The sequence below is a fragment of the Cetorhinus maximus genome, chromosome 23 (assembly GCF_964194155.1).
Source record: "Cetorhinus maximus chromosome 23, sCetMax3.hap1.1, whole genome shotgun sequence".
In the NCBI taxonomy this organism is placed as follows: Eukaryota; Metazoa; Chordata; class Chondrichthyes; order Lamniformes; family Cetorhinidae; genus Cetorhinus; species Cetorhinus maximus.
Window position 1 is genome coordinate 43,183,632 of NC_135901.1, and position 11,666 is coordinate 43,195,297.

Below are 11,666 nucleotides of genomic sequence, written 5' to 3' on the forward strand. Positions count from 1 at the left end.
GGGTGAGAAATTGGTGTTGAGGTTGGGGATCCGCCATGATCTTATTAAGTGACGGAGGAGGCTTATGGGGCCTTATGACGTATTGTTGCTGCTTTGATTCTGTTCTGTTTCAGTAACAATGGGCAATAGCATCCTGAGCTCGGTAATTCAGCTGAGATGTTGTAGGTGATGGTTTAAGGTTTCACTCTTTATTGAGGCGTGGTTTCTGGTCCCACTTCTGCTAAAATTGTGCTGTTGGTCGAAAAGGTGCCAGCTCGCAGTTAGAGCAGGTGTGTGCGGTGTTTCACTTTAACAGGAAGAACGAGGAGACACAATAAAAATATAAATGGCTGTGGGGAAAATGTGGGGTTGTCGAATTAGCTAAATTCCTCTTCCATATGCTGGCATGGACAGACTGGGCCGAATTTCCTCCTCCCTTGTTGTAACCATCTATAATTTTATACCAACAACACTAAACCCTCCATAGGACCAGTCATCGTGGCCGAGTGGTTCAGGTGATGGAGTCCAGACCCAGTTAAGGCGATGTGGAATAGCATCGTGAGCTTGGTAGCGCAGCTGTAGTGGTTGTTAATGGTTTAAGGTCTCATTTTTATTGAGGCGTGGTTTCAAATCCCAGTGCTGTTAAAATTGCCCTATTGGTCGAAAAGGTGCCAGCTCACAGTTAAAGCAGGTGTGTGCCGTGTTTCACTTTAACAGTAACACTGAGGAGAGACAATAAAAATATAAATGGCTGCGGAGAAAAGGCGGGATTGCTGAATTCCTCTTCCGTGAGATTGCACGGACACGATGGGCCGAATGTCCTTCTTCTCTGCTATGGCCGCCTACAACTTTATACCAACAAAATTACCCTCTGCAGAGGGGCAGTCATCGTAGCCGGGTGGTTAGGCGATGGAGTCCAAATCCATTGGAGTTTCCTGCTTCTCATTATTCCTGGTTTTATTCTGTGACTACAAAGTTAATTATCGATTATATTGAATAAAATCCATCAAAACAAGTGGACGTTTTCCTACTTCTGTTCATTCACGAAACCTGCAGTGGAAATGGAGCAAAACTTGGTGTCATGCTTGCTTTCTGGCAGTTTGTCTCTCCTTAGAGACAATCCCTTGCCCTCTGTCAGTCTCGGTGTTTATCCCTGTGCGTGTTCCTCTGTGTGTGTCAATGTGGTTCAGTTCCCGAGGAGGTGAACACATTTTTACCATCACAAACTGTATTCACATTAGTTGTGCAGCTTCAGATGAAAATGTTACAGAGAAAAATATCAGGATGAAAGATGCAAGAGGAGTTTGCAATGTTTGGAAGGAGGTGCAGCTAAGAAGTGGAAGATATGAATGATGTTATTGATGAATGAGAGGAATGTATTGCAACCTTGGGGCTTGTGTAGTTCGATTACATTCTACACTTTGAAATTCAGAACAAGCTGAGGATCCAGGTGGAAAGCAACAGTTGTCTCCATGTATGTTGGGATATGAGATACATATGTTATGTGTGTCCGGCTAGTTCAACTGGTAGATCAAAGGCTCTAAATCTCAGGGTCGTGAGCTCGCCGCACGATGAGTGCAGCTTCTTTCAAACAAATAACCACCAACCTCTGTTCCTTTGAAACTGGCACAAGACGGATTTTCACCACTCATTCAAAGCACTTCCATGTCACATCTCTTTCTGTCTCACCTCCAGCTCTCTCCGCCCTTCCAGGAGCTGTTTGACCACACACAGTCAGTTAGTGCGAACGTAATACACAACTTGATCGGTTTACAGATAACAGGCTAAAGAGACACCAGGATCTTCCTGATTCTCCCAGGTACTGATTACAGGAATGTGCACAGTGCCGATTATCCACAGTCACACTCTCCTTCCAGTCTTGTCTACGTTGTTCAGCTTTGAAATTTCTCGTATTTTCGCACTGGATTTCATTGTGAAGAAAGCAGAGTTGTGATAAGCTTATATTGTTCAGCAGATATACTGCAAGAAGTTACATAACAGGCTGATGGTAACAGTGCTCTTTGGTCGCGGTGAGCTCCACTGAAGGATTGGCACCAATAATGTGTCGTTCAATTAGTCTTGTGATTGGTTGATCCATCAGGAGTGATATTTTTGTCAATGCAAACAGTAGGCACCAGAATTTTCCCTTCTCCCACCCATATTTTGCCTGGCACCACCATCCCTCTGGCCAGTGCTTTGCAAACAGCCCTTCTCTTGTCCTTCTTTCACTCCGCTTCTATCTTTGTTCCCAGCCTGTTCTAAGTTTGATATTTCCAGCTCTGAGCCTAAACTTAAACTGATTCTGGTGGAGCTGCTAAATGTTTTCAATCAATAAGTAATTAATACTCATTTTGACAATTCCACAAGATCAATAAAACTGCATTCCCTGACCGGGAATCGAACCCGGGCCGCGGCGGTGAAAGCGCCGAATCCTGACCACTAGACCACCAGGGAAACAAGAAAATTTTCGTTTCCGTTTCATTTATTGACGCTGCTTTTATCCATGTTTCCATTTTAAATGCAATGAATTCTTCAGTCAATTACAACAACAGTTTCTGTGAGCTGGGACATGAAATTGACAGTGAGGTGAAATATCCCCACAAGCTGCTCATGTGTAACTGTCAATTCCTTAAACCCACCAACCTGATCACTGCGGCTGTTGTGAAACTGACAAGGGAACACATGGCAGACATTCATCACTGAAAGTAACTGACACACTTCTCAACACTTTCATGTCGCATCTGTTTCTGCTTCTGCCCCTGCCTCGCCTCCAGCTCCCTCTGCCCGTCCAGCTCCCAGGTCAATTAGCTGTTTGATGCAGACACAGTCAGTTCATGAACCCAAGCTTTCCTTGGAAAGCAGGGACAGAGATTGTGGGACCCAAGGATTTTAGAAAGAAGGGGTTTGCAGATGACATGGTAAAGATAATCTGGGATCTCATCTTCCTGATTCTCCCAGACACTGATGACAGGAATGTGCAGAGTGCCGATTATCCAGAGTCGCAGGCTCCTTCCAGTCTTGTGCACGTAGTTGAGCTTTGAACCCACTCGCAAAAGTGGATTATAAAATGGCAGAATGAGTGTGAAAGAAGTGGTGTTGGGAAATATCAAATTATAGAAAGTTACAGCAAAGGAAGAGGCCATTCGGCCCTGTGTGCTGCTTTCAAAGAACTCCAAAGAAGAGTCACACGGAATTGAAACATTAATTCTTTTTCTCTCTCCAGAAATATTGCCAGACATGCTGAATTTTTCAAGAATTTTCTTTTTTAACTCAGATTTCCCGCATCCACAGTATTTTGCTTTTATCTCTGGGTTTCTAGCCCAGTGACAATGCCAATACGCCATCTCCTGAATGCTCTGATATGATATGGACATGTTTTCCCGAAGGAAGTGCTGTTAGTAGCGGACGAGTGTTGAGGGCGATGGTTCTGACATCCATCGGGGTTTCCTCAATGTTGGTTTGCTGACTGCGGTTCTCATTATTCCCGATGTTGACCAACAGAATTAGTTATCGGGTAAATAGAATCAAACAAAAACTTCCGCGCTTTCTTATTTCCATTCATCTGCAAGGATTTGCGAAATCTGCAGACGGAAATGGAGTAAAACTGAGCGAGTTTGGTGACATCCTATCTTTCTGGATGTTTGTCTCTCCTTAGCCCTCTGTCACTGTCGATGTCTGTTTGTCTGTGAGTGTCCCGCTGTGTGTGTCAATGTGGTTCAGTTCCTCGTTTTTAGCAATCCCCACTTTATTCACCTTACTTGTGTGGCTTCATATTAAAATCGTACAGAGAAAATAAAAACCGGTTTAAAAGGTTCAGGAGGAATTTTCTTTCTGTATTTCTGAGTGGAGACTGTTCAGTTACTAAGTGTCCGTATGTTACAAAGCGGAGGGCGATTGAAATTTTCACTGAGCAACATTTAAACAGACACCGAGTCCGTGTGGTCGAGTGGTTAAGGCAATGGACACATCGAGAGCATGAATTTGTAAATACAAACAGTCCAAAATGATACCCCTCGGACATTAGGAACTGTATTTCTTCTCGAAGCTGTTCCACGTGTGACATTTGCAGCTCTGATGTAAAACTTCAACTCTCACTCCACTGATTCGGGCGGAGCTCTTGTGCGTTTCCGTTTTCAATCAATAAGTAAATCAGGCCTGTTTTAACAGTTTGTACCAGACCAATAAACCTTCATTGCCTGGCCGGGAATCGAGTCCGGGCCACGGCGGTGAAATGGCCGAATCCTTACCTCTAAATCACGAGGAAAGCTGTCTAGAACTCTTGCAACGTGCTTTATCTGGGCCACATTTGCCATTTTTCAGACACTTTCACCAGAGGTGTTTTTAAGGGGTAGCTGCAGTGAAGGATTGGCACCAATATCGTGTCGTTCAACTGGTCTGGTTCCAAATCCTGCTCAGGAATTTAAGAAAAGCTTTGAGTTTGCTCAGTGTCTTGACTTCAAAAGCGAGAATGTAAGAAAGTACATTCCCCCAAGCGTGTAATAAAATGTCGGAATGACTGGGAAATTATGCTGGGAAACATAAAATTATAGACAGTTACAGCAAAGAAAGAGGCCATTCGGCCTGGCGCGCTGCTTTCAAAGAGCAGTTGTGATTGGTTGGTCAGGAGTGATATTTGTATCAGTGTAAACAGTCGGCAGTAAAATCTCTCACATTACCGCGGCAGACATTCATCACTGAAAGCAACTGAACACTTCAAATTCTGCCGCTTTCATGTCGCATCTTTAACTTCCTGTTCTCCCTTTCAGGCATTTCCAGGTCTATCAAATATCATTCATGCAGAATGTTGTCCTGTTCCTCGTTCCACTAGGAGACTTACTGTGAGTGGTATAGTGTAGTTGGCTCCATAGCTCAGTGGTTTAGAGCACTGGTCTTGTAAACCAGGGGTCGTGAGTTCAATTCTCACTGGGGCCTGCAATTAACTTTTATGAAATTTGGCAACAAGGTAACTTTTGAGCAGAGCACTGTAAATCCAAAATCAAAAAATACCTGGAAAAACTCAGCAGGTCCGACAGCATCTGCGGAGAGGAATATAGTTAATGTTTCGAGTCTGTATGGCTCTTCAACAAAACCTGTATCGGAAGGTCATGTCAGTGGGCAACAAGATGGCAGATGCAATTTAAAGTAGGCAGGTGCGATTATGTTCACTTGGTTATAAAAATGAGAACAACAGAATGCTTTTAAAATGTGAGAAATCTGTAAGTGCTGATGTTCAAAGAAACTTGGCTGTGCTTGTACAAGCAAAGTAGAAAGTTAGCATGCAGGATCAGCATGTTGGCCTTTATTGCAAGGGGATTGGAGAGCAAGAATAAAGAAGGCTTGTTACAGGGTTTTGGTGAGACGGCATCTGGAATCCCGTGTGCTGTTTTCATCTCCACATTTATAAAAAAATAGACTTGCATTGGGGACGGTGCAGGGAAGGTTCACTAAATTGATCTCTGGAATGTGCTGGTTGTCCTAAAATGAAAGGATTTTATTCTCTGGAGTTTAGAAGAATGAAAACTAATCTGATTGAAACCTGTAAAATTCTGAGAGGGCTTGATAGGGTAGACACAGGGATTGTTTCCGCTGGTCAGGGAGTCTAAAACACTGGGGCACAGTCTCAGGGTAAAGGGTCGATAATTTCGGGCTGAGATGAGGAGAAATTACTTCATCCAAAGGGTTGTGAATCTTTGAATTCTCTACCCAGAGGGTTGTGGATGTTCCATCATTGAATACATTTAAGGCCGGGATGGATAGATGTTTGGTCTCTCGGGGGACTAAGGGATATGGGGAACGGGCAGGATAATGGAGTTGAAGCCCAAGATCAGCCATGATCGAATTTAATGATGGGACAAGCTCAATGGGCCATGTGATCTACTCCTGCTCCTATTTCTTGTGATCATATCTATAATAAAGACAGTAATTCATGCTATAATAAAAACAGAATGTATTATTGGAAGTTCTCAGCGGGTCTGACAACAAATATGAAGGGAGAAACAGAGTGAAGGTTTCGAGTCTAATTTGACACTTTTTCAAACCATAAATTGGCTGCTAGTTATGACATTTTGCACAACATCAAGACAGAATTGAACCCAGGCGGTGAAAGCACCAAGGCTGAACCACTAGAGAGTTAGTTTCCAACTGAAGGTTTAATGGTTTAAGAAATCCTAGGGTCAAGTAGACTCCCTCTCTTCCTGCTTCTACTCATATTACCGACATAATTCTGCTTTGTGTCCTTTGGCTACAAGGAAATGTTGTCCAAACTTTGCCAGTGCTGCTGTTATTCGGTAAATTCTCACACAACTATTGTGTGTCTCCAAATATTGCGTGCAGTTCTGGAATCAGCATCATAGGAAGGGTGTGATTGCACTGGAGAGAGTGCAGAGGAGATTTACCAAGATGTTGCCTGGGCTGGAGAGTTTTAATTATGAGGAGAGATTAGATAGGCAGGGGTTATTTTCCTTGGAGCAGAGGAGATTGAGCGGGGACATGATTGAGGTGTATAAAATTATGAGGGGCATAGATAGAGTAGACAGGAAGGAACATTTCCCCTAGGTGGAGGGATCAATAACAAGGGGGCCTAGATTTAAGAAAAGGGGAAGGAGGTTTAGAGGGGATGTAAGTAAGAATTATTTCACCCAGAGGTTAGTGGAAATCTGGAACTCACTGCCTGAAAGGGTGGTAGAGGCAGAAACCCTCATAACATTCAAAAAGTATTTGAATGTGCACTTGCAATGCCGTGGCATAGAAGGCTATGGGCCTAGTGCTGGAAAATGGGATTAGAACAGTTAGGTACTTGTTTGACGGTGCAGATTCGATGGGCTGAAGGTCCTCTTTCTGTGCTGTAGACCTTTATGACTCTATGACTAAATAGATTTATGAATATTCATTTCAAATAACGCGAGAAACTGAAAGAAACAGGTGCATAACATCCAACCTATTACAAAGATTGGGTTCAAAGCAACGAATAGAAATTGACTGTCAAATTGCATATATAGAACTGGAACACACCATCACAACGAATGAATCCATTGTCTATTAAAATGTTGCTCAGAATTTCAATCATCCTCCGCTGTGTAACATACAGGCACTGAGTCAATAAGCAGTCTCCACTCAAATAAACACAAAGGGTCAATCTCCTCTTGCAACTTTTCAACCTGTTGTTATTCTCTGTACCATTTACCATGAAGATATAATACGAAAGTGAATAAGGTTTGCGATGGTAAAAAATGTGTTCACTCCTTGGTGAACTGAACCACATTGAGACACACAGACACATGCAGCGTGAATGATAGTGGGCAAGGTTTTATCTCTAAGGAGAGAAAAAAACTTTCAGAACGCAAGTATGGCACAAATTAGTTCAGTTTTGTATCATTTCTGACTGCAAATTCCGTGAATGCTTCTGGGTCAACAGAAATGAAGCAACACGGAAGTGAAGCAGGAAAACCATACGGGAGCGTTTGGAAGGTGCTGATTCCATTTAACCAATAGGTCATTCTGGAGGCAGCAAAACGAAGGAACAGCGAGAAGTCCAGTCAGCAGGACTCTAACCCACGTGGGGAGGCCCCAATGGATTTTAAATCCACCCCTTTAACCACTCAGACACGGCTGCAGGCCTTATACCAGCGTCATTGTTGTTCATGTAAAATCCTGGAATGGTTACTGCAGAGAATGAGAACATTCAGCCCCACCTATTCCCAGTCACCCTGCAATTCCTACAGCCTCCCTTGTTCTACCTACCAAGACGAACCACGTCATATGTCAAATACCCCGAGCCTATTCTAAGGGATTTGATGAAAGGTCTGAAAGACAAACCAACTGAAACTTTGGCAATGGTGGGATTAAAATCCATGACTTAATGGGAACTGGTGCTTAAATCCAGCACCTGAGACCACTCGCATACGCTACTGCTGGCAATATGATAGTAACCATTGCCTTGATTGGTAATGGTACTGAATTAGAACGTAACAAATAGCAAAAGGAATAGACCATTTTGTCTTTCCAGCCCCTCACTGTACCATAAAATCAGACCCAAAAACCACATATAGAGACCATTCAGCCGGGTCAGAGGAACATCGGCCATTCAGCCCTTTGACCCTGCTCCACCATTCAATTAGATCAAGGCTGATCTGGTTGTGGTCTCAATTCCACTTTCCTGTCTGTCTGTCCGTACCCACCCCCACCCTCACCGCCCCCCATAACCCTTGACTCTCTTCTCTACCAAAAATCTGTCTAAATCAGCCTTGAATAAATTCAATGACCCAGCCTCCACTGCTTTCTGGAGAAAATTCCTCAGACTAACGACCCTCTGAAAAAACAAAAAAAAACTCTTCATCTGCGTCTGAAAAGGGAGGCCTCTTACTCTTCTGGAATTAACTCACCTGGCCCCTCTCCCCTACCTTTTCCCTGGACATGTTGCAGTATTTGGTTCAATTCCCCTTTTGAATTCCGCTGCTGAATCTGTCATCCCCACATTCTCTATATAACCCAGCCGCCGGATCCATCCCTCCCAGGTCGCCATGTGGAAATGCATGGTGACCCTGCACTGAAGAACAGATCCCAGACATACTCAGCTACTTGAAAACAGAACAACATGAAGTGACTCTTGTGGAAAATTGAATGAGACAACATTTTAAATCATCAAGATATTGACACACACTCCATAAAGAAACTGGCTTTCAATCAATCAGGATAGAATTAAACACACCAGTACCTATCAGAGGGAGTAAAACTAAAGTGAAGAGGGAAACAGAATCTAGATTCAGAAAATATCCACAAGGTGGATGCAGGTGAACAGAGAGCGAGAGAATCTTTAAAGTCCGTGCATGAACTTCTGTTTGAACCAGATGTATTTACCACATGTCAATAATTTAAAATTGTGTGAGATGATCTGCAGGTGGGGAGGATGAATCTCAGTCGATAGTTATCACATTTAGTGGATAAAGTTTTCACATTTCCTCTTGGTGGCAGCTCAAGGGGCTGTGTTGCTGATTATGAACATTCTAGTAGCTTTAGTATGTTATCCAGGGTTTGTCATAAAGAAATTAGGAAAACAAGCTCGTAGCTTAGAAATAGTGAGGTTAGTCAGAAATCAGTTGTGAGAAATTAATAAGGATATTCCCTTCTCAAGGTGGGGAGATCTGTAAGAAATCATTGTCTAATAACCTTATAAAATCTTCAGAAGTGTATTGAATATTGTAGGAATGGCTCTCCCTCCCCGTCTCTCTCTCGCTTAGGAACAAAGATTCCTGGCTTGACAAACATAGGACAACATATCCCAATGCTACCTCATAGGGATGGCCTCGAGAGTTAGGGAACAAAATTTGTAGTGGTGACTGAAGACATTGGCTTTGATCTTTCCAATTCTTAAAAGGAGCAAATTTCTGCTCATCCTGTACGGAATGTTGGATAAGCAGTTTGATAATTTAGTGACAGTGGAGGAATGGAGAGGGAAGGTGGTGAGGTTGAGCTGGGTGTTGTTAGTGTCCATGTGAAAACTAACACGGTGCTTTTGGATGATGTCACCTAGTGGCAGCATGTAGATGAGAAATAGGAGGTCTCAAGGATAGATCCTTTTTTTAGGATGGATGATGATGGTGGATTTAAAGGTGAGAGGGACAGTACCAGAATAGAGGGAAAAAAACATGAACAATATCAACCAACATGGAGAAGTTGAATGGTCAGCAGTTCAGTGGGAATAGGGTCACTGGAGCAGAAGGCGAGTCTCATGGACAAGATGAACACTGAAAGATTATGAAGGGAAATAGGAAACTGGAGAAAGATCTGAGTTCAGAGCTCGGACATGGGGGATCTTTGGAGACAGTTGACCCGGTGAACTAGTGGGAGGGAGGGAAGCAGCAGAGGCAACTGATCGGATTGACTCAATCTTAGTGGCAAAGAAGCTCCATGAGCTCCTCACACTTGCTGTTGGAGGTGAGAACAGAACAGGCAGGGTAGAGAGAGAGCACTTCAAAAGGAACTAACTTCTGTAGAGAAATGAAAAAGACTCGACACACTGTGTGTTTGCCACAAAGCTAGTTTATTTGACTTTTATCCAGAATTTTAACCCCTATAACTGGGTTGGAGTTTATAAACATCAGCAGAAACAGACCCCATAGAACATGGTTCAGTCCCAAATGTGATTAACAGCAAAATCCAATTCCTGTAGTTACTTGTCAACTTGAGTTAATATTTCGAGTCCATGTGACTCTTCTGAAGAAGAGTCGATGTGGACTCAAAACGTAAACTTTGTTTTTCTGTTCACAGATGCTGCCAGACCTGCTGAGTCTTTCTACACTTTGTTTTATTTCAGATTTCCAGCATCTGCAGTATTTTATCTTTATACTTGTGTACTGGTTGTTATCTCTGCAGTGTGGATGAACAACCAAATGACTTGCCACACTCGGAGCGTGAGAACAGCCTCTCCCCAGTGTAAATTCACTGGTGTACAGTGAGGTCAGAGGATTGCCTGACCCCAGGCCCATTATGAGAGCACCTCAACAGTCTTTCGTCAGTCTGAACATGTTAATAAGGCATCAGTTGCCTGGAACATTTGTAGCACTTCCCGCAGTCCGGGCATTTAAAAGGCCTCATCAGTGTGAACTCACTAGTGTGTCTGCAGATGGGATAACTGAGTGAATCCCTTTCCACAGTTGGAGCAGTTAAATGGTCTCTCGTCAGTGTAAACATGTTGATGGGAACCAATGAACATTCTCCACTCTCACATTCCGGCTTCTCTCCGGCACCAACCTCAAGCAAAGAGAGCAGGAGACTCCGAGCATGCGCCATCCACCCGGACAACCCGCGGCAGATAGAGCGGTTTCTGAGGCGCACGGGATTGTGGGTAATCAGGCCGCCATTAGAGACCGCGTCTCAGTTAATCTTTGCCTGAAACTGGGAAAGCAAGGGGAAGGTTCAATTCGCATAGGGATGGAAAATAAGAAAGATCAAGTTCCAACTCCTGCCATTCGGACTAGAGATGATAAGGGACGAAAAGGAGGATTTACACATGGGGGCAAAGGGCATAGCCGAGAGTCGAAATGAATACTTTGCAACTGCCTTTACAATGGAAGAAAATGCTACCAAGAACATGGTGAAAGAGGAGGTGATTCAGATTCAGAAAGGTTTAAAATTGAATTCGATGAGATATTAGATAGGTTATCAATACTTAAATTTGTGACACAAAAACAGAACATTCTGGAAAAACTCAGCCGGTCTAACAGCATCTGTGGAATGAAAAAATAAACAATTAATGTTTCGAGTCCGTATGACTTACTGTTTTGTTCTCCCTCCGCAGATGCTGTTAGACCTACTGAGTTTTTCCAGCATTTTCTGCTTTTGTTTCAGAATTCCAGCATCTGCAGTATTTTGCTTTTACTTTAAAGTTGTGAAATCACCTGAGCCAAAAGAGATGCACCCAAGGATCCTGGGAGAAGCAAGAGTGAAATTTACAGAGGCGGTGGCCATAATATTTAATTGTGCCTTAGACTCAGGTGCCAAAGGGCTCGAAAATTGCAAAAGTTACAACCTTGTTCCAGAATAGGTGTAAGGATAAGCCCAGCAACTGCAGGCCAATTACTTTAACTTCAGTGGTGAGAAACTTCTAGAAACTATAATTTGGACGAAGTTAGCAGTCACATGGACAAATGCAGGTTAATAAAGGAAAAACAACATGGACTTCTTAAGAG

At 43.2% G+C, this 11,666-nt stretch overlaps 2 non-coding genes across 2 annotated transcripts; one reads left to right on the forward strand and one right to left on the reverse strand.

Annotated features, from left to right (window-relative positions):
* Window positions 1–2,361: 2,361 nt before the first annotated feature.
* On the reverse strand, window positions 2,362–2,433 carry trnae-uuc (transfer RNA glutamic acid (anticodon UUC)). The gene has a single exon. It is a non-coding gene; the product is annotated as a tRNA-Glu (tRNA).
* Window positions 2,434–4,837: 2,404 nt separating this feature from the next.
* Window positions 4,838–4,911, forward strand: trnat-ugu (transfer RNA threonine (anticodon UGU)). The gene has a single exon. It is a non-coding gene; the product is annotated as a tRNA-Thr (tRNA).
* Window positions 4,912–11,666: the final 6,755 nt, after the last annotated feature.